We start from the raw sequence: 22,794 nt of genomic DNA, 5'->3' as shown, positions 1-22,794 counted from the left end.
AAGAGCAGATCATGGCAAAATGAAAAAAGGGAGTGCATGTGTCACAGAAATAATGTTAGCTAGAAAGTTACCAGGAAGTGTGTGTGTGTGTATGTCTATGTTCATATTCAGCCTGTATTTTTATTAGGTCATCATACCACAAAGTAATAGCCAAGCCCTAAAATATTTATTTCACCATAGCCACAAAATAGTCTGTTGAGGTTTTACAGCTACATTGTCATCATCTATTCAAATTAGCTGCAAATCATATTTTCAAAAAAAATCAAATTGGCTTAAAGCTTGATTATTGTGGAGGTGCAAACAATAGAAACTATATAAATGCAGCAGTAGTGGTTGGTTAGTGTGTAGTAGTAGTGACACTGTGTTCCTTGGTGAGCTGTGTTTAAGCAGCTGAAAGACAAATGGACAAACAGGCATAAACAGTATTGGCATCTGCAGATATTTTTGTAAACACACTATTAATGGTGTCAAGAATTTTCATATCAGTGCATCCCTGACTTTTTTGTCTGTCTGACTACGGCATGTATGCAAATGATGTACTGTTATACGTATGTATGCAATTCATGTACAATAATTAATTGTGCGAACAGCAGTGATTCACATCTGATGCATCTAGGGCGCTGAAGTGGTACTCAAAAAATTAGTCACATTCCTGCTCCCCAAATGAACCCTTTTGATTTATATTGTATTGATTTATTTTGGCCATATTTTGCTGTGAAAAAATGATTTCTGTAAAAATTAGCCTAAGAGTACTAAGAAAAGCATACACTAGCTTTAATTTTGTTTTGTCCAGAGCGTCTATCTGTGTATGTATTGTTGTTGTTGTTGTTGCTTTCTGTGTCACTATGCATGCTCAATAATCATTTATCGATTTCCACACAGTCGGAAAACTTGGCATCCAAAAAAGCTTATAGCGAGAAATGGCATAAAGACAATTAACAGAGGTTAATTGTTGGTCAATTAATTAATAATCAATACAGTTTTGGACACAACATTAGATTAAATGATCATGTAGGTTGGTTGTCAAACCCCAATATGTTCAGTCAAACCCCAGTTACAAAGGTTGATGAAGCTTGTTTTCAAACATGCAGGTTATCTAAAGTGCTGTAATCATACAGCGTTGATTGCGTTGACTGTGTGATTGCTGGTGTTGTTGTTGTTGGCACCGCTGGCTTTCGTTCTCCACTTCTGCCAGACCTGGATCTAAATTTAGAGACCAGGACTATAGAAACGGGATGATAAATGGACTCAGTGAGGCCTAATTTCATGGGGCAGGAAATCACTGGAGAAAAGCTAAACTGTAGAGGCTGTAATTATCCTCGGGGAGAGATCAGTCACAAACTACAATACAGGAAATGGATGTATCATGATTCATGGTAAAGTAACATGTTGTACATTCAATCTTCCACAGTGATACCACCTTCACTTGCTTGTGCCCATTTTATGTTTGCTTTCTCAGGGGATATTTTCTTTTCCTTTTTTTAAGTGATATACTATTCAGATGACCTCATCTCATTGCACTTCTCAGGAGACACTGAGACATGCACCGCTGGTCACTCACCACTGTTTCCTCTGCAGCTGTAGCCACACTGCATGACGTACATGCATATACAGTATATAATGTTATGTGTAAATAGTGTTTGTAGAGTGATATACCGTTGTGCATGATACATGTTCTTTCTCTCCGTGTGAGATTCTTTTGCTCCATGTGCTTCAGCCTGCAGAGTAAAATATTGTCAGTATGTTTTTGCGACTGTGTTCAGAGGAATGTGGAAATAAAAACCCGGTAGGGGAGACTGAGGTTGTTTGACGATAGGTCTTCAGTGTCAAACAGCTTTTATAGCTATACCAAGGGGTGCCTGGACATGAGCTTTCTATCAAATATGAAGCCGCTACAGAGCCTAGTTTGATGGAGAAATGTTTGATGAATCATTCCTTCCTAGTCATTTGTGCGCTCGATGTACATATTTCATTGCCTTAGTTTATATGCATGAATATGCTTGAAACTGACTTTAATGAAGCAGACATCTGCACTATCAAAGTATTTATGGCAAATCATTGGTTAACCCATAAAATACATTGACATGTTGACGAGGATAACACATTGTATATTTCTTATTGTCAACAAATCCAATGAAAAGACCAAAACCCAAACATATTCTCTCAATTTTGAGAGAATAAATTACGGAGTTTGAAGGCACAAATTGTTATTTTGAGGGTACAAATGACTAAACTGAGGGCACAGAAATAAGTATATTGAATTCACCAGTAATTTGAGAGAATAATTTGTAATTACAGGATATGACTTTGAAAAAAACATTTATCTAAACTTTGTTACATGACAACTACTAATCTCCACAAGCTGCTTTTGTGGTTTCACCCTTTTTGGTGTTATTCTTGAATTTCCATGTGTTGGTTCAATAATATTTATCTTATTTTTTTTATTGAATACTGTATCCTAAAAAACAGTCATTGGTGAATATTTGCACCTTGTCATTTATATATTTTGTATTGTTGATGATACTTTATCCCTTTTTTATGATTTGCAATTCACAATTACATGAGCATTGTATGTGATAGATAGAAGCGTATGACCCTGATACATACATTTGGTGTGTTCTCTAGGAAAGTGGTTTCCTCTGGTTACCTTTCAAATCAAAGGTGTTGCAGAGATAGAATAAGCGGTCTCTACCGAAGACTTTAATGTGAAACTATAATAATCTTCATATATGCACTGATTTTAAGAAATGTACAATAAAGTTATAAAGTAAGTAAAGTAAAAGTTGTACCAAGCAGCTCCATTGTCATGTATTATGAAAGTGATTGTCAGTCCTGGTCCCCTTTGAATATTATATTGATTTATAGTAATTTTATTTTGGGGAGGTTTCTACTCCACCTCTTGATATGTGATCACTGATCAGTGTATGATGCCCCTGTGATGATGTGCTTATCCTGTCTCAACCAGCAGAGAGCGCCATTCTTTGCCAATTTGATGATATCAAATTCCCTCTCTGGGGTTTAACATAAGTGTCAATCTTATCTTTGCCAGATTTGTCAGTTCTGTGTAACAACTATGGTAAAGTTTTCACTCTCTGTCTCTGTGTGTGTGTGTGTGTGTGTGTGTGTGTGTATAAACCATGTAATCCAAGCTGGTCCGGTTTGAGTGCTGTTTGGCCTTCTGATGCTCTGGAGTAAATATGAAAATAAAGCTTCATGCAGGAAAGCCCTAATTAGTCTGTCACTCCAAGCTTACCGTTAAAACTCCCCTCATCACCACCTCCTCACCCGCCCCTCTTCAGCCCTCCCACCTCCACCTCCCCTCCCAGTATTTTCCCCCCCTGTCAGAGTCGGTCATGAGTGTCAGATTTAATCTGGTGCAGGGGTCGACTGAGCCCTGGGGTGCAGGGAGAAACCCATCATTTTGAGTTTGTTTGTTTGTGTGTGTGTGTGTGTGTCTGATGGATAGAACAGATCGAGGAAAGGATTGGGCCGTGGAGAAGGAAACAGCCTGACAAATTCAATAAAACACCTCTGAAGAGTTCCCGCCACACCTTCTGCTTCACATCGTCTCAGAATAAATATGAGTTTGTCTAAATCTACCGCACAGCGCATTACCGTTGTGTATAATTGTCTCATTTTTTCCGGACTGTTCCATTGTTTCGCAGAGTGAATCCAATTACAGGTGTCACCATCACTCAGGGTGGTGGATGGAGCGGATGATGCAGGGATCTGGACGATTGATTGGTTGTTTGCGTGGTGATCACATTGATTATCCGTGAAATGCACCGACCAACAGTTTCCATCATTCACTCCCAAATGAGGCTCCAAAAAGCTAAACCCAAATGCTGGGAGGAAGTGAGACTTTATCCATGACCTGATTCTGATGACAGTTTCCTTTGAGTGATGCTAAAAGATCCCAGATCTTTGTCTTAAGGTATTTTTATCTATTATTTTTTATTTTTTATCTATTATTGGAAAACACACAGGTCAACAAACACAGAAAAACATATGTAGTTTTCCCAGATGTAAATATGATGGGTATCCCAAAATCTCTGCTTTTTGATGACCTGGAGTCATGATTCTGGAGGCTGCATCTACATTTTGAGAGCCAGAAGTTCAAATAAAGACAAGGAATCTGAAAAAAGCAGGCTGTGCCCACCACAGAGACCCTGGGTTTGTAGAGATACTTGGTTGTGTATTTCAACAAACATAATCGGTTGCATTTGTGGATGGGAAGCCAGTGAGGGATTGTGTCCTTGTTTCACAACTTTCAGCAACTCCTATTAGTTCATTGGGGCACCTGCTTTGAGGGGGAAAGAGAAAAGAAGCCGTTGGAGGCACCATTAGCTGTTTTCAATAGGGAGAACTTAATAGACCATAACATGTAGCCATTGTCACAGGTTCAACTGTTGTTTTGAAGATGTTTTCCTGAAGAAAATTTCAAGTGACACTAAACTCCAGATATTTTCAGTGCATTGTGATCAGCCAGGCCGACATGTTGTCACATCACAACACAGACAAATACAACAAACACAATGTCTGATGTCTGGCAGAAATGGGGAGACAGCACACAGCTAAACAGAACAGTGACAAAATTAAGAAGATGAAAACAATATTATGGAAAAACAAAACATCACAATGCACGCAGTGGAACAAAGTGAAAACCTGTGACCTGGCAACACTGTAGCTTGTTGAATGGCATATATCTGAAACATCCAGATTTACAATATGCAAGCTGTGACTTCAAACATCTCACTAATCCAAAGAAGCATCATATTTGTGACAAGTGCATATGCATTTGAGAGAACTCTACAACTCACAAATTTATCTACAATTTGTGACAATCATTTGTGAAACAGGATGCTGGTACCATTTGTAATATGCATGTAAGCTGTGTTCGCAAATTGCTTTTGTGAAACAGGACCCCAGTTTGTAAAATACAATGAAAACCTCAAACAAAAGACTCCCAAGGTTCTTGGGTTCTTGCTTATGGGAAGCTCCAGGTTACAATTGTTAAGTTACTGCAGTGGAAAAAGGCTATAGTACATATGTCACAGAGCACAACATGTCTGTCTGCTGTCCTTTAGAGGCCAACTATGGGGTGTCTTACAGCTTAAAAACTAAAGCCTAAGAGAACCTCATTCTTTTGTAGAAGAGAAAAAACAAAAAATTGTTCATAACACCTTCATCCACAGAAAGAAGAAAGACATGGATCTGTTCTGTGAACGTATCAAAAACACAGTGTGAGCCTGTTTTTGTGCCCTGTGGGGGTCACAGTTAAGTGGCAGGGTTAAAGGTGCAGAGAACTGGCCTGCTTTGAGTTTCAGGGGGCAAGGGCACGACTCTGTAATCAATGGGTACAAGCTTTCAAAGTCTCAGGATGAGTGTGCAGACCACAAACACATTGGATTCACAAAGTTTAGAATAAAAGTGACACTGATGATCTTCATGTGGAGTTGATTTCATGGTTTTCAACAGTTTATGTTTGCAAATTAATCAGCTGCTCTGATTCAACAACCCCAAATCACTTTAACATTACTGGTGAGATTTAAATCTTCTAGTATGTATGTAATATATTTTCACAGTTCACGAAATAACACGTCTAAGAGGAAAAAACAAAAACTTTTTATTGCATGGCTGTCAATTGCAGTAACATTTTACCAAGACTTTTTTCTTATTTAACATAAACTTAATTTATGAGGTATTTGTTTTTCTTTGAGTTTTTATTATTCTAATCACAGATATAAAGCTGGACACAAACTGTACAATTTCATTAATCTTGTATATGTTGCGTTAACTACAAGTTTTAATGGCCTTTTTTTCACAGTCAAAACATATGACTGGGACACGATATGCTCACACTGGATGTAAACACTGAACCCCCGAATGGTTTTGTTCAGTGACAGTGCCAATAACATTTTATCCAAACAAGATGAACATGTCCTCAAAAATGTTGGCAACAAAAGAGAAAAGCAATATTACTTTGTGCAATTCTACTTTGAGCCAAAAACAACAAGAAAAAGTATAGACCCTATTTGGTCTGTCTGTTATGCAGTGAAGTTCAGTTTTCTATCACAGCACAGTCTCAGTTGAGACTAATGTTAGCCACAATATGTAAAATACCACTCTAAAATATCAGACATGCCAACGCCCAACAGCCAGACTGTTGATTGTTCAGACTATGTTTGCAAATTAATCAGCTGCTGATTCAACAACCTTGCATTACTTTAACATGACTGGCCAGATGTAAATCTTTCTAATTATGTACGATGTATTTGTACAGTTCACAAAATAATTCACACATCCAAGAGGAAAAAAGTGATTGTGTTGGCGAGATTAAAGTAACATTATGGGCTTATGAATGCATCACACAAAATCCTTCTATTGCATGGCTGTCAATGGTAGTAACATTTTACCAAGACTTACTTTTATCATATTTAACATAAACTTAATTTATGAGGTATTTGTTTTTCTTTGAGTTTTCATTGTTCTAATCATTGATATAAAGCTGGACACAAACTGTACAATTTTATTTATCTTGTATGTTGCACTGACTACAAGTTTTAATGGCCTTTTTTTCACAGTCAAAACATATGACTGTGACACGATATGCTCACACTGGATGTAAACACTGAACCCCCGAATGGTTTTGTTCAGTGACAGTGCCAATAACATTTTATCCAAACAAGATGAACAAAAATGTTGGCAAAAAAGAGAAAGACAATGTTACTTTGTGCAATTCTACTTTGAGCCAAAAGCGAGAAGAAAATGAAGAGAATATAGACCCTATATGGTCTGTCTGTTATGCAGTGAAGTTCAGTTTTCTATCACTGCACAGTCCGTCAAGACTAATGTTAGCCACAATATGTAAAATACCACTCTAAAATATCAGACATGCCAACGCCCAACGGCCAGACTGTTGATTGTTCTCACTATTAATCAGATGTCGGATGTGTCAGATCTCTACAGTTTGCCTGGCATAAGAATTCACTGCTGTACGGATTGTAAAGAACTCTGAGAAAAAGGTGTGATTTTGGGCTATACAGTATAAATAAACTGACTCACTTGAGTCACTCAAAACTTTTTAATTATCTGGTGCTTAATGATCATTTTATGTTCCAAAAATAACTATGATAGTTTCCTGTTACCTAGTTTCACGTTGCGTAAAAACTCATTTCCACTGAGAGAATAGAAACCTTTGTAGATGTAAACTTAATTAAAACAATAGTTTAACACTGTCTGGATACTTCCAAATGCTTCCATTTGTTCCTTTTTCATATTTTCACTTGGAGGTTTCATTTTCTCTTCCACCTGTGAATTCTGCTCAATGTGCATAAACTACCCTGAACTGTTGATAATCAATGTTCACCTATAAAAAGCTGGTTAAGCCGCTCCCCAGGGCGAGGCGTGGTGGTGTCTTATTTATGAAATTCAATATGCGTGCAGAGAGAGTGGACTGCGGTCCTCAGGGGTATCAGTAATCGTCTGGAATAACTTCCAATTAATGAGCAGATGGTATTTTCACAGTAACACCTGGGATGTCCAGGCGCTCAGCAGGCAGGAATTAATTCCACTTAGAGTAATATTTCAAAAAGTGTTATCCCCTACATCCCTGTCTCTTCTTTTTTCCACTGCTGGCGGCTTAGAGCTGTAATAAATACCCTTTGAACCTTTCTAATAGAGCTCGCCTGATTCGCCTGCACCGGCCTCTTCTCTTGTTTCTAAGAGTGTTTTTAGTCCTTGGTGATCCTGCTGAAAGACATAACTGTCTGGGACGACTTCCAGGGAGGCACAAGAGCAAAAAATGGAAAATGGCAAATTCCATATGTTGGTCTGTTTATAACTTAATATGCCACTCAGGCTCCTGCAGCGCGGAGTGGAAGCTCTGGCCCAGTGCACACGGGCTAAATCGTGTTAGTTAGGCAAACACTGCAACATGACAGGATTAACTAGGAATGTGAGTGAAGGCACAGCAGCTAGCAGGGTCCAACTCCTTGTATTTTGTCTTGAGTTAAAATGAGTAATTATGATGAAGACCAGTCAATTTGTTGACCTCATCGATGAATACTAGCGTCATATGTAATGAATGACTCTCTGTGGGGCTATTTGGAAAGACTGATATGTTTGGGGTAAAAGGTTGTGAGTCACTGGCTTCACTGTATTGTTAACTTCATCAGTGTTTTAAAGTTTCGGTGAATCCAGTGTGATTAATTCAGATTATATGGTGGCCTCAAGCAAAGCAAAACACTTTACACTTTAAGTAAAATATAACATCTCAGAAAACACTTCACAAATAAATCACCAAAACAGATTAGAGAATGTAAATAGAAAATACATAGAGTTTAAAAAAAAATTAAAGTCAGTACAACAAAAATAAAATACATAGCAAAAGAGAACCATTCAGCTATTCCATTGAGTGCATCAAAGGCTACAGTATGTTCATTGCACAGAGGATACTTCAGTATGGGTGGTATGAATGTCAAAAACATTACAGACCAGACAAATATGAAGAGAAAATGACCAAGTGGAGCTCCAAACCACAGCACTGAGGTTCATGTCTGCACCCTGGGCTTCAGGCCTGCACAGCGCTGATCTCTGACCAGTAATTAAAGGTTTCATAACTGCATGATAGGGAACACTTTCTATAACATTTGTACAGTTTTATGTTTTACGACAAGCGCCAGCTTATTGCTAACGGAGATAATGTGGTTGCTTGAGTAATACTCTCAATTGGTTTAATCACAGTAGTACAGTGGTTTTAGTTTCAGCCCAACTGTAGGTAGTATTAGATATAAATCCCATGACTTATAAAAGTCTACGACATCCTGCACTTCATCTGCTTTTTTTTTACGATTTATGTCACGTTTTATTGCAAAGCATTGCTACTTGCGACTCCTTGTCACCGGTTGCATCTGTCTGTGAGCAGTTCACGCAGAGAGTGGTGTTCTTTTCTCACACTGTTTCACTGTAAAACTCATCAGCAATGCACAAGAAAAAAACATATTTTTGAGGAAAGTCAGAAAAAATAAATGTGCAGAAATAGTTGTTTCTTTTCCCTATTTCTTTAACCGTCCCATGACCCCTCATTTATCTTATCCCTTGAGGGGCCCTGACCACCATGTTGTGATGTGAAAATAGTGAGAGAAGCTGAGAACAATGATCTGTCTGACTAAGATTCAATCTGCACTTTACTAACTGCGTCATCATCACTTGTTAAAAATTAAAATAATTTCTCCGAGGGTAAGAGATGAAGAAATGGAATAGATTACTTCTCTAAAGATATCAGCTGCATAAAGCAGTCATCATTCCAGAAGTATAATCATTAAATTTCAAAAGTAAAATTATTCCAAATATCTGCACTTCTCACCAAAAGCATTTGCCCCTGCTGTGAAATTGAAATGCTTCACCACAAGAAAAAGTGAAGAAGAAATTCCAAATAATGAAACGTGGCATGTTTTGTCTGTGGCTCTTAGCGGCGACATTGAGTTTATTGTCAAGTGCACAATGGGCGTGCTGTGATGAGCTGCCTTTGATGATCATAAATGAAATCAATGCTCATTATGATGAGCTTGTTCATCATCAGCCGTCCCTTTTTTTCCTGCTCATAATGATCAAAGTCCGCTCAAAAGCTTCTCCCCGGGAAGTTCTCGTTCTCGCGGTTTCGTCTTGTTTCCAGGGGCAGAGCTGCAGCCCGGGGGCTCGGCCCTCCATATGGAAGACATATGTACCCGGTTATTTCCTCATGTAGAGACAGCCTGCCTCTCTGCCTGTACTCTATGATGTAATTAGTAGCTTCCCTTGTCAAGAATGAGGTTACTGTTTATCTTTGTCGAAGCCCGTCCATTAAATCATTATTAGCCAGCTAAATGCTGCAGGAGGAGTTCCCTGCCTGCGTGGCTGGTTCAGTGAGTTATGACCAAATATCGTCCATGTCTGACTGTCCTGTAATTGATGGCTCTGGTTAAGCTCGGGCCGATCCATAAAGAGCAGTTTCTGCACTGTGGTTAATACAGGCCTGGAAACTGAGGAAATATGAAATAGAGGAGGCAGTGAGTCCCAGGAGGACACAGAAAGTCCCCACATGAAAGCCAGAAAAGACATTACATATATCCATGTAATGTAATGTTGCTCATGTCCACCCCGAACACACTGAGTGGGTATTATTTTTCAGGAGGTTAATCAGAGAAAAACTAAGAAGCAGCTTTCCTGACTCATTTTTTATCCCTGCATTTCCTTATATTATTCTTGTGCAGCGTTCAATACATATCTAACACTCTGTTCACACTTTGCATTAACCTGTGTCTTGGGTGATCCGATCACAAGTAGACAGTTCTAAGTATGTCACTTCACACCTGGCATTAGAATGCGTCTCTACACGTGTCTCGAGTGACCACTTGTGATTGGATAGCACTTCCCCACTTTATATGCAAATAAACATGTACATCGTTTCTCTTTGCAAAGACCAAATGCGTTATTGTTTTTAACTGGTGGGAGGCAGCAATGCACTTGCAAAGACCTTGGCGTGCGAGCAAAAACAAAACTCTTTGGCCCACATGGAAATTAGACAGCGTGTTTCGTGTGTTCTCCATCCACAAGAATCCACTTTGCCTGTTGTTGTGGCTTCTTGTTGTTTCGCACTTTAATATGACGCCATTGGCATGAGTACATACTTCCGCTTACAGAGAGGACGTCAGTTAAGTAGGTGGTCCTTCAGTGTGACCCAGGACACATTTGCGTACACACTGCTAAAAGAATGTGGCCATATGTGGCCCAGACCACCTACGAATGTGGTTTGAGTGATCGGATCTCAATGCATCCTCAATGCATCTTGGTCTGTATTTAGGCACTTTGAACACACTCTGACCATCAGGCCAAAGTGGTGCTTTGAGCTAAATCCAAACTTTAGCATGCTAACATGCTCACAGTGACAAATACTAGCATGCTGATGTTGCATGCATTATATAATGTTTACCATATTCACCATTTTAGTTTAGCCTGTTGGCAGGCTAACATTTGCTAATTAGCACAAAACACAAAACACAGCTGAGGCTAATGGGAATGTCACTAGAATAAAACATTAACCTCTAAAACCCTTCCTTTGTTTACAGACTTATGGCATAGGCACTACATGTCTTAGCATTTCTTATATACCATCTATTTGTGATTAACAGAATAAGCTAGGCAGTGTAGGAATGTCATCATTTCACAAATCAGTGGTACTACACATGTTCTAGGATCATTTAAAAGAAAAAAGCTGCACACAATGTGAAGGTGGTTGGGTTTTGCCTGTATTACCATGTTTTCTTTTTTATGATCAGCTATTTTATAATCAATTAAGCATTTAAATTTTGATCTTTAGTTTTAACACACACAGATGACACATAAACAACCAAACAATGAAATTAACCAACACATCCAAAATTAAAATAGAATATAATGAAATAAGATTGAACAAACAGAAAAATGGGAAATATTGCTAATACATTCAGGACTTATATGCTATGATAAATGATGTTGCCAGACGAGTAAATGCAGTACTGTATTCACAGTACAATAACTGTATGTACAGTACAATTTAATGCTGGGTTTAGTGTTAAGCTACTGTGTCCTGAGGTCGTTGAGATGAATTCATCGTCTTGGGAACAGACAATCTGCCTCTAAGTTTCTGATATTTGTTGTGTGTAAAGTGGAACATTTTGGCCTGATGGTCAGAGAGTGGCCAAAATGGAATTACTTATCCTCTTGGGAGCATGAATGTGTTCAGAAGATTCCGTGGGAACTTAATGGGCTCTTTAAATTTGGACATTTCTTCAGTAAAAGTGGAAACTTTGGAGTGATGGTGGTGCTAGAGAAAAGGATGGAATGTCACTGAAAACACAAGGAATCATCCTCTGGGAACATGAATAACTACAGCTGATTGTCAATCTGGTGACAACCAAAGAAAGGAGCTGTGTGTGAAGACAACGGCGCATCTAAACTTCTGACATAATGTGAGATATTAAAACCTCCTCGCACTGTTTGATGTCCACAGCTCTTGGCAGACCTGCAGACAGCTTGCAGGGAAGTGTCTGTCTTCAGCAACTGTGTATGTGTGTGTGTGTGTGTGTGATTATGTGTCTTTGCATAGTCCCAATTTGCCAGGAAGCCTGGCTCTGTGGACAACATGCAGTGATGCATGCTGGGAGCCTGAGGCATGGAGATATTAATTAGCTCAAAGGAAACAATAGATGACTGGCTAACAGAGAGCAGGACACAATATAGGCTCATTTTCATTTAAAACTAAACAACAAGAAACAAATCTTATAAAATGACCGAGTACACAAAACTTATATAACTACCTTAAAACGGATATTATTTGAATGAATGAAATATCTCATATAATTTGAAAAGAGTAATTTTATATCTATTGTGATAAAAACACACCTGTCATTTATATAGTGGTATACAGTATGAAAACCTCATATTACACAAAGGAAGATGAAGGAGGAAAAATGCTGTTCTATAAAGAGATCCCTGAACAAACACACTGGCTTGTTTGGAAAGTATTAAAAACTGTCATGATGTGGCTGTGAGTGCAAGTCTTGCAGGTTTCCAAATTGTTTTCTAACATATTGCAGGAATGGGTAGTGCCGTTCAACATCAAGTTTCACATCAGGCAGTAGACATTAATTGAAATTCTTTGTGCGGTGAATTCAAACACATCATCATGTTTTCATCCACTGTGGTATTTAGATTGAGTTTTTATATTTAATTTCTGCTGTCAGGGATTTGATTTGAAATGAGAACAATGTTATATTGAATTATTACTGAATTTCTAAAAAATGATGTTTCACAAGGAGCTAGGAAACAAGGTTGAATAAAACAAATATTCTCAATTGGTTCTTGGGACTGTAATATGTTTATCAATTTATAATTTGTACACATTTTGTAAAATCAAAAAGACTCTGCTGACAGTCCTTGTTTCTTTTGCATGGAGTAAAAAAATCTCTTTGTTCTTGTTTTTCTGGAACTCATGGAAGACATTGATGGCATAAGTATGGAGAGTGCTTTCAATTAACAGTCTGAGTAGTTTTTGTTTATTTATTTTTTTTAAATTGCATAAACAGCCAAAAAATATCTTACTAGTGAATCATCAGACTCAGGAATTGATCTGAGGGTTACAGATTATTCCTTTGTTCCCTTAGTTAAGAGATGGTTATTACTTCTGTACTGCCTTAGAAAATTATATATTGGTTACACTGTAACAAATTTTCCTGTAAAATTACAGTAAACTGTATTGTAATGTATTTCTACAGGGTTACCACCATAATTTATTTCAACCGTTAAGTACTGTAAAATTTATAACAGTACTCAACAGTAGAATATGAGGTTTGACTGTGTAATACTGTAACAGTAGATTACTGTTAACTACTTAAAAGTTTTCTTCATATCAAAAGTTGTAAAAAAAAAAAAAAAAAAAAAAACTACTGAGAAATGCTACATATACTGACAATAACGTTTCTTTAATATTTGTGATCCAGAATTGAGATCTTAAAATGATCAGCTCTGTTTTACAGTTAAAAATGCATAAACACCTAACACAAAAGAGGATAAGGCAAGTGCCATTTTTATGAAATGGAATATTTAATAAAACAAAATTAAAGAGAATACAGAATAATATGGTTTGTAATGCCTTAAAATGGCAGTTGTTGTACTATTTTTTATAGTTTATCTATTGCTTATTCTTTTTATATTTCGTTTTGTGAAATACAATAAATCGTTATTTAAAACGTTATTGTAGAATATAAGACTGTTCGTAAATATTCTGTCATACCAGAGGCATCATAAAACAACTCCCAGTAGGGACAGAGAGATCAATATTACAATACCAAGTCTTGTTTTAACTATTGATGTACTGAGCATCAACAGGACTGGCAAATGATACGTTCACCTGATAAATAATGACACATTGCTCTCATGTGCATGCTAAGACATTAGCATATTTTAATAATAAAACATATCAGTATTGTGATGGCCCCTGCCTAACCTAACCCACTGTACTGATGCGGGTGTGGTTATGAGATACTGTGTTTTCCTATGTGTCCATAAAGGTACCAGAGGTACACAGTTGTGTCAGCCAACAAGATTCAGAACATCTGGGCCAAGTGCTCCCGTAGCATAAAAGGCCAACTCCCAGCATTGTTCTGGCTCTCTCTCACCTGGACTCATCCCAGCCAGCAGCTGCAGGCTTTTGCCTTTGTTGGACTTTGGCTTTCTTTTTGCTTTACAACACCTTACACCCCACCACTCACGCATTCACATTTACATCACTGATGTTACTGACACATTCCACATTTGTAGTTATTCCTTCAGTTGTTTACTTTATCACAATAAATACATTTAATGTACTGCCATCCACTGTATCTATTCCCGTATTTGTCATGGCCTAGGAGGTTATGGTTCGTTATGACAGTATCATTAACATTGATATATGTGACTCTGGTCCTGGTTCTACTTGGGACTTCATCAGAACCACATTTTGTGGTTTTGCCCATCCCTACCTCCCAGAGGGCAGTAATTCATCCTGATGATAGAGGAGGTGATATCTATCAACATGCTGTGTTCAATTCTGATAGTGTACAAATCCCCCAAAGCTGATTCTGAGCTTTCCCAATGATTTACCAGCTCTGTTATCCACTTTAAAGTGTTTTTATATTTACAACTGAATGCCCATACCAGGATGTTCATTTGTTGGTTAGCACACTACCAGTGCCTTATAAACAATATCCAAGTCATCCAGGCTAACACTAGAGCCATTTAACCTCCTAACCAGGCATATACACTGCATACATTTTTTAAAGATATAATTCTTATTGTTAGCAAAACTCAAATTTCAATGAAGCTATCGACAACATCAACATGTTGCATATTTACCAACACTGACTGTTGCATTACTAATAACTAGTTTTGTGCTTTTCCAACACACCACTTCATCAATTTCGTAGGGCTACAACACATTTCTTAGAAACTGCAGGTGTTAAGTACTTTTCATATGAATTGTTAGACAAAGACCTAGGCTACAGGTAAAATGCTTTAAAAAGCTAAATATAAAAAAGATGCAACTTTTTTAGCATATTAGCCTATTAAATTCAAATAATGAGACCGATGGAGGTCACAACACCTCTTTCACACTTCTTTCCTGCTCTGCTGCTATTTTACAAATCAGACTGACACCGGACACCTATTATATGTTTCCCACTTTTGAAAAAATCACCATCATTGACACCTACAAGCAGTGGGCAGGTACTACAAAAGACAATTTACAAGCCCACTAAAAACCTCAAAAGGTCACAGCAGGATGCAGGCGGAAAAAGTGAGCCGATGCTCCACAGTGATGAGGTGAGAGCTGTTCTCATGAGGCGGCGTAACGAGCCGTGGCTGCAGCGGGCGAAGCTGCGATTTCCGCCCATTAAAACAGAAAAACCAGGCTCGCCTAGGCCGTCGTTAAGAGGCAGCTGTGTCTGCGAGGGTCAGCGCTGACATGGAGCTGGACTCTGATAGCGTGTCTCCGCCTAATTGTGAGAACACTCATTATGTCTGATAAAGAAGAACATAAATCATAAGGAGAGGCTTGACCTGCGGCTGGCCCCGGCCCGGACGTTTGGCGGGGGAAAACTCTCAGGGGCCCGACTCAGAACAGCTAAGATCTCATTACATCTTTGTCTTGACAGAGAGCCAGCAGCATCTTTGATACTGCCAGGGAGACATGCTTTCATACACACTGCCTCTGTTCTGTGTGGCCGGATAAAAGCAACCCGAGACTGACACCAAATCTGGCAGTGAGTCTGTGATAGTGGGGGCTCTATAAATCATCTGTTAAAGAAGAGGCTTATAATCCAGACCAACAACCAGGTGACAAGTAGCAGTGTCTCCTACCAGTTACATTCATGTGCAACTGATCTACATTAGTCATGTTTTGGGAGAAATCTGATAGCTGATTCAGTGCTGTTTGACAAAAAAATAAGCTTTCATGTTTTTCAGGTGGAAGTGTACCACAGTTGACTGTTAATAAGATCCTACTCACTGAAGATGCTTTCACACCTAACCTGTTTGGTTCAGTTTGGTGCAGTACGGTTGCCCATTTGGTCCACTTTGTTTGGGTAAAAATGACCAAGATCACATGGTGCAGGTGTTTTGTGATGTCAAAGCAAAGCAGATGAAACAAAGGACAGTGACAGTGGATATATGATTTCAGCATGAATTCAAAAGCTAAACTTATATAAAATCAATCAGCTCATAATGGAAAGTCAAGGAAGTGATCTCTATAAACGATGTATATACTCTATTCATGCAAGCTCATTTGGTAACCATGGTAACATGTCAAAAGGAGTTAAAGCAGGTTGGTCATGCTTGAGTTCTATGCAGTGTATTTTAGCAGTGCCTCATTAAAAAGTGAGTGAAACGTTGCAGGCACACAATAAACACTTGCCTAGTAATATAACAGTACAAGCCGTCGCTTTTTTAATCCTGTTTCTACCTGTTCATCATTATTTATGACATATGAGGTCCAGTTGCTGTCACGACTAATAATGCTCATAATTTATTTGTGAGCTCTTTGTGACACTAGAGAACATAAATAAACACATGAAATGCAATAAAGTCCGGCATAACTGTCAGTCACAGGAAGCTGACTTCATGTTTACAGCTCTTGGTTCATTTTTAATAAGTCAGGGTGAGAATCAACTGAACCAGAACTTAAAGGCAACAATGGATGAATTATTTCTTTGGTCCGGAACAAATGAGCTGAATAACAAGTGTGAAAGCCACGTTAGTTCTGTTATTTCAAATGGTTGAATGCAGCACATATTGCAAATTGACAGTCAACTTCCTATATATTTGAATAGAGTTGTTGTTATAGTATACTTATAGTTTATTCAGTAAAACTTGATTGTTGTAGAAATGTGTTTTTAACTACATACTGCCTATTAAGATTGATTTGGAAAATAATCTTTATAGCGTAATAATGATTGGCTACTAAGAAACTAGTTTTATGTGAATCATGACTGTAAAAATGTTTTGATAACTCCCCTCCATTCAGCACCATGTCGTCCAACACAGATCGAGTCTTTCCCAACATTTCACCTTTCAGCAACTTCACAGATCATTGACTTCTCTCTTGTGTGCATGGGAACACAGAATTGGGATAAAATGGAAAAACTGATGAATACACAATTCGACTCACTGTAAACCATGACCTTTGAGATGGTTGTGTTTTTCTAAGTTTTGCTCTTGAACTCTTGCCTATCAAAGTCCACGGTCCAGCCACATCTGAATGAGATACGACTAGGATTGTTCACAGCTGCATGTGTTTTCTTTCAGCTGATAGAAGATGTTCAGTCTTGGGTTGTTAAAAGAGAAGGAAAATATTTTGTTCCTACAACATCACATGCACATTTAGAAGGAAACAATATAAAATATTTTGGAAAAGTACATGTATTCTGCTTGGACATCAGAGAAAATCAAAATCGGAGAAGTAACTACTCTTTTTCAGGTCAAGAACAGTTCTGAGGTTCTGGCAATCTCACAGTCTTGCAGCTTATTTCACAATGTGTTTAATGTAAAGAGATCAGAGCATTTACTGAACCTGTACAAGACTTTGCTTCTACTTTTCTTCTGTCTTTCATACCAAATTTTTCTGTCCTTCCTTCTACCTTTTTTACCTTTCTTTCCTTCCTCCTTATTTTTCCTCTGTCTCTTTCCTGCTTTTGAAATCAGGTGTAGAAGGAGAGAAGCTTTCCAGTATCTCCAGTTTTCTTGTTTATTTTTTCTCATAGTAGCAGGTGTGTGCTGCTCTACTTACTCTACATGCTAATACATCAATAATATACATCAATAATGTACCATGCTGAAAGGAACAGGTTGACGTTGATGGTGGTGAGGGAGGGTCACTGTTCAGCAGGGGGAAGTATTCGTTTGAGGAAGTGGTTGACCTCTGACCCCTGCTACACGCTACCTAACTGCCAGAGGGTTGACAGCACACGGCGTGTTTCCAGCTCCCCTTCAAACACAGCGTAGAAGGCCTGTACATTACTGCAAGTCTTTGACACGTGCTGTTATTCTAACACATGGCTAATTTTCTCCCTGACACATGGAAAGCCAAGACAAATATTCACTCTCCTGTGTGAGTTTGGATTAGCGAACGGAGGTTTGAAAGCACAGTATGGAGACAGCAGACTGGAACATTTTGCCACTGTGGTGGACTGCTGAGACTCATTGTTTCGGACATTATGTATACTTTAACTTGACATGAAAGACGTGGACATGGGTATGTCTTCAGACATTACGATTCAGAGTAAACACCGATTATAAACATTTGCAGAACATTCCAGCACTGTGAGAATCAGGGTGTAGAAACATCTGTACACCCCACACCCCTCCTGATTCAACTTTTGACCAGCAGCCTGAGCCAAATTTATTTCTAGTTTAATTTAAGGATGTGCACTAGTATTTGAGTATTTTGCTGTTTTTAAAAACTAGACTGAAATATGCTTATTTTATAAATAAGCAATTTTCTGCATGTGATAAAAGAATTTATAGGGAAGCAGAGAGACCCGTGACCCTGAGCGATATAATATAAATCATTTTGCCCTTTCAATGAACTTTTCAAAGAATCCATGACAATCTCACGCCTCCTAAAACTTATGAGACTGAGACAAAGAGAGAAACAGCGAAAGGGGAATTTTAGGCTGTGGTCCTCAAATCTTACTCAATCATATTTTGACAAACAGCCTCACAACAGAAAACAGACATTCTGTTGTGATTCTACACTGGGTGGTGCCAAATTATGAAATTTTCACATTCTTCATATATGGGCTTTAACACATTCCACAGTTAATAGTGAACTCTCTCTCAAAAGTATGGTGATACTCTCTATTTTTTGTCCACAAATCTGTGAGGGACCAAGCAACCCAGTTTAATTTAAGGGTATTTTTATTTACACAAATTTTAGTACCCATGACAAATTAATCACTTTAATTGGAATATGAACACATTTAAGAGGGCAAAAACAAACAAAAAAATGCAGCTATTTTTAGCTTGGTCCAAATCAGAAACCAAGCTACAAGCATGAGCAATAAACAAAGTGAGATGACTGAAAAAGACACAGAACGGGAATATTTATATTTTTCTGGCCAGAAAATGAACATAAGAAGGGGGGACAAGGAAATACTAAATTAAAAGTTTCTCAGTTTACTCCACAATATTACTTTGCTCTGCATGATTTAACACATATGAGGTTATGACTGAAGTTTTGAGCTTGTCAATGCATCCTGATGAGTCGGTCTAGTAAGGCTCTACATCACTGGAGGAATGCCACATCAGGAAACAGGTAACAAACAGGACAGAGACCAAAACAGCAGCAGGATCTCAACTCATTACGAATGGTAAAGTTTGTTTTATGATATATGAAACAATGTGTCAAACTTAACTTGTAAATTAGTAATTAATAACATCAACTACACCATAATGAGGGTAAAACTAAATGGTTTGGGGAAGCACAACCAAATCTATGCACCTATGAGACATGTGACTGGGCCTTCACAAAATCACATGAGGAGACAAAAAGGAAAAGTGAACTGGTCCAACTAAAATTGTGTGTGTATCCAAAGATTCCTCTCAGTCACAAAGCTCCATTCTTCTCGTCCAAAAACGATTAAAAGCACATCAGTGAACTACACCGCTGTACTGAGTGACATGTTCCTTCATTACCATGAACATACACACTGTAGTTGATCTCAATCCCACAGACACTGTCCTGCTGATGGAAATACTCACTGCTTGTGCACCAAATGCATATCAATCCACCACTGAAAATAGTCCTCAAGAAATGCACCATTACTCCTGTTTTAGTAACATTTGCTAAAAAAACAACAGTTCACAGCTGTTTTAGGAAATTACTGACACTTTTTAAAATTAAACTATATATTTGTAATGTGTAAATAAAAAATGATGTCTTCAGTAGGAACCAACAGGCAAATGAACACAGTTACACAGTTAGATTTGGCCTTAGGTATTTGAGTTGTTTGTGGATTTCTTTATTTGTTGTTGTCGCCTAAGTATGTGCGTTTTTCTCTCTCTCTCTGTCTCTTTGTCACTTAAGCACGATGGCTGAACAAAAATGTGTAGGAGGAATATTATGACTTGAGACAATACCAGTGACAGAATCAGAGAACAAGGCCCTGCCAGATGTCCCAAACCAAAGTTTGCAAAAAATTTAAGTGCCATTTCATTTTTCATTGTTGATAACCGTCCGTCTCTACCTGACCTGTTCAGCCGTGGGAGTGGTGCCTGTTCGTAGCACCACATGACTAATGGACCACAGTTACTCATCCATCAAACCATGCAAGTAGGCGTCTGTGAGCCACCATACAACGATACATTCCTGATCCCCAGGCTGGTTAGTGGTACTGTACTGTAGCATGGGAAACAGAATCAGGTGTCACCTCACTGTAAAGCTATGCTAATTAGCCAAGCAATAAAAACATTCAGGCTAATTAACAAAGAAAAGGCATACTATAAAAAGGAAGGAATGTCAAACAGAAGAGGAGGAGGGGAAGGAGGAGGGGGGGCAGACTCAAACAACGGCTCACAAAGGAAGGAATGTAGGAGACCAAACACCAGCTGAGTGTGCGCTGAGTATGCTCCTGTCTGTCTGTGGGTTTTCATTTGTGTGTGTGCATGTTACAGTGTTTTTGTATAAGGCAGAGGTCATAATATCTGAGAATATCCAGCCTTTCCACATGGTGTCTGGGGTCTGGGTTTTAATTAAAGCCTGCATTTTAATTAAATCAAAGCAATAGCAATGTTTTAATTTAAAATCCAAAATACACCAGAAACATAAAAATAGCCCAAAAATAAATATCCATATCAAAATTTGAACATACAAATAAACATAAAATTGATGACTCAAGGATCCTATCAGTAATAGTCCATCTTGCAGATAAACCCTGATCTGACCTCTAAAAGTCCCTTTTGGGTTTTTTTCACTTTTTATCTATGTGTATTGGTTTCCAAATAAAAGTTAACATCTCAGAAGAAAAATGAGAGCAATGATGTCATCATGGTATTTTCCCTCATTACCCAGAACAATGTTTCACATGCTGCATTACAGTCAACCTCTAAACAAAAGCAAAAGCACCAACAGTCTACAGCCACATTATGGCAAAACAGAAATTTTGACCTGATGGTGGCACTAGAGGAAAAGCCTAAAGGGATCACCCAATTCAGTAGGATTCATCGTCCTGGAACCATCAACGTCTATACCCAACTTTCTGCCAAAACATTCAGGTAGCTGTGGATACTTAAGGGATACTCAAGGGATCACCAAAGTCTTTTTTTTATCCTCTCGGGACCACGAATCGTTGCACAAAATTTCATAGCAATCTACTCAATATTTGTTGATATATTTCAGACTGGACCAAAGTGGTGAACCAACTGACCGACCAACATTGCCATACAGTACAGCATGGCTAAAAATGGCCATTTTCCCCTCTTGAGCCAGACTCCAACAAATCTGGAACTTGGTCTGTGAATATCTTTATTTTATTCCTGTTATTTTAAAGCAATTACATATTTGGCCTCTAACATTTTATGTTTATGTTTCCTTCCTTTTGTTTTACTAAAATCTTGAGGGTATGTTTGTTATGTGCACAATTTTGCTTCTACAGGAACAGAAAGTGCTGTTCCTGTAGAAGCAAGTACAAATGTGTTCATTACATTAAATCACATGAATGCACATCAATTTACAATGAGCTTACATCATTATTCTATCAGCATCATTTCAGCTTTAGTCCTATAGATTATCACACTATAAACATGCGATACCAACTTTGGTGGTGCATGTTTCTGTTCAGAAGGCTTCCTGTATCCAAAACCCCCAAACAGAAGAAACCCAGCTGCAACAATGTGGAGCAGTAAAATGGACTGTAAAAAGTAAAAACAGGAAGAACATCCTTGCCGGATTAAAGCACATCTGTGTGTTATACATGTAAAAACGTTTTTATGAGAACAGGCTAACGGACTGAAAAACACCATCATGTTTTAACTAAATCTCTTAGTCAGAGTATTAGAGAGCAGGGGACAAACAAGCACACAGGTGAACCATAGCAATCAAGACAAGTGATCACAGGTGCGTCTGTTCTGAGAAAAAAGCTAGACCTGGAATACCTGATGAATTAAAGCTTTATTTCAGTATTTCACTATAAACAAGAAAACATAATAAAATAGAACATATTTTATTTCTTTTCAATCGCCACCTCCCATAGCTTGGAGAGCTATTGTAACTGACTAGTGCTAGCATGTTCTCTGCTGGCTAGCATTTTAGCGGTTAGCTCTCCGAGAGTGTCATTACATCACAACAGATTGGAAATATTTTTCTCTCTTATGTTGCAATTATGTATTTAAAACTTGCTGTATAAACAGAATTTGCTTAATTATTCATTTACTTAACTATGAAATTAGCATGACTTTTCATTACACATTATTAAATGGGGATTTATGCAAAGGGAGCCTTCTTTCCTTCTTACTTTGTTCGGCTTGTTAGTGTCTTTCTCATCTCATTCTTTGACGACATTGTAGTAGTAGTGAGTTGCAAAGGTGTCACTAATAACATTAAAGATGGCTCCGTTCTTTTATAGTGTTCCAGTAAACCATGACAGTGTGACAGTGTGACAGTGTGACGGTGAGCCAGCGTGAACAATACTAGGACCCTGAAACCAAAATTAAATTCAGCCATCACTGATCTTATTATTTACACTT

Source organism: Thunnus thynnus, chromosome 19, assembly GCF_963924715.1.
Source record: "Thunnus thynnus chromosome 19, fThuThy2.1, whole genome shotgun sequence".
NCBI classification, from domain to species: Eukaryota; Metazoa; Chordata; class Actinopteri; order Scombriformes; family Scombridae; genus Thunnus; species Thunnus thynnus.
The sequence above is the reverse complement of the archived record's forward strand: the minus strand, read 5'-3'. Positions refer to the sequence as shown.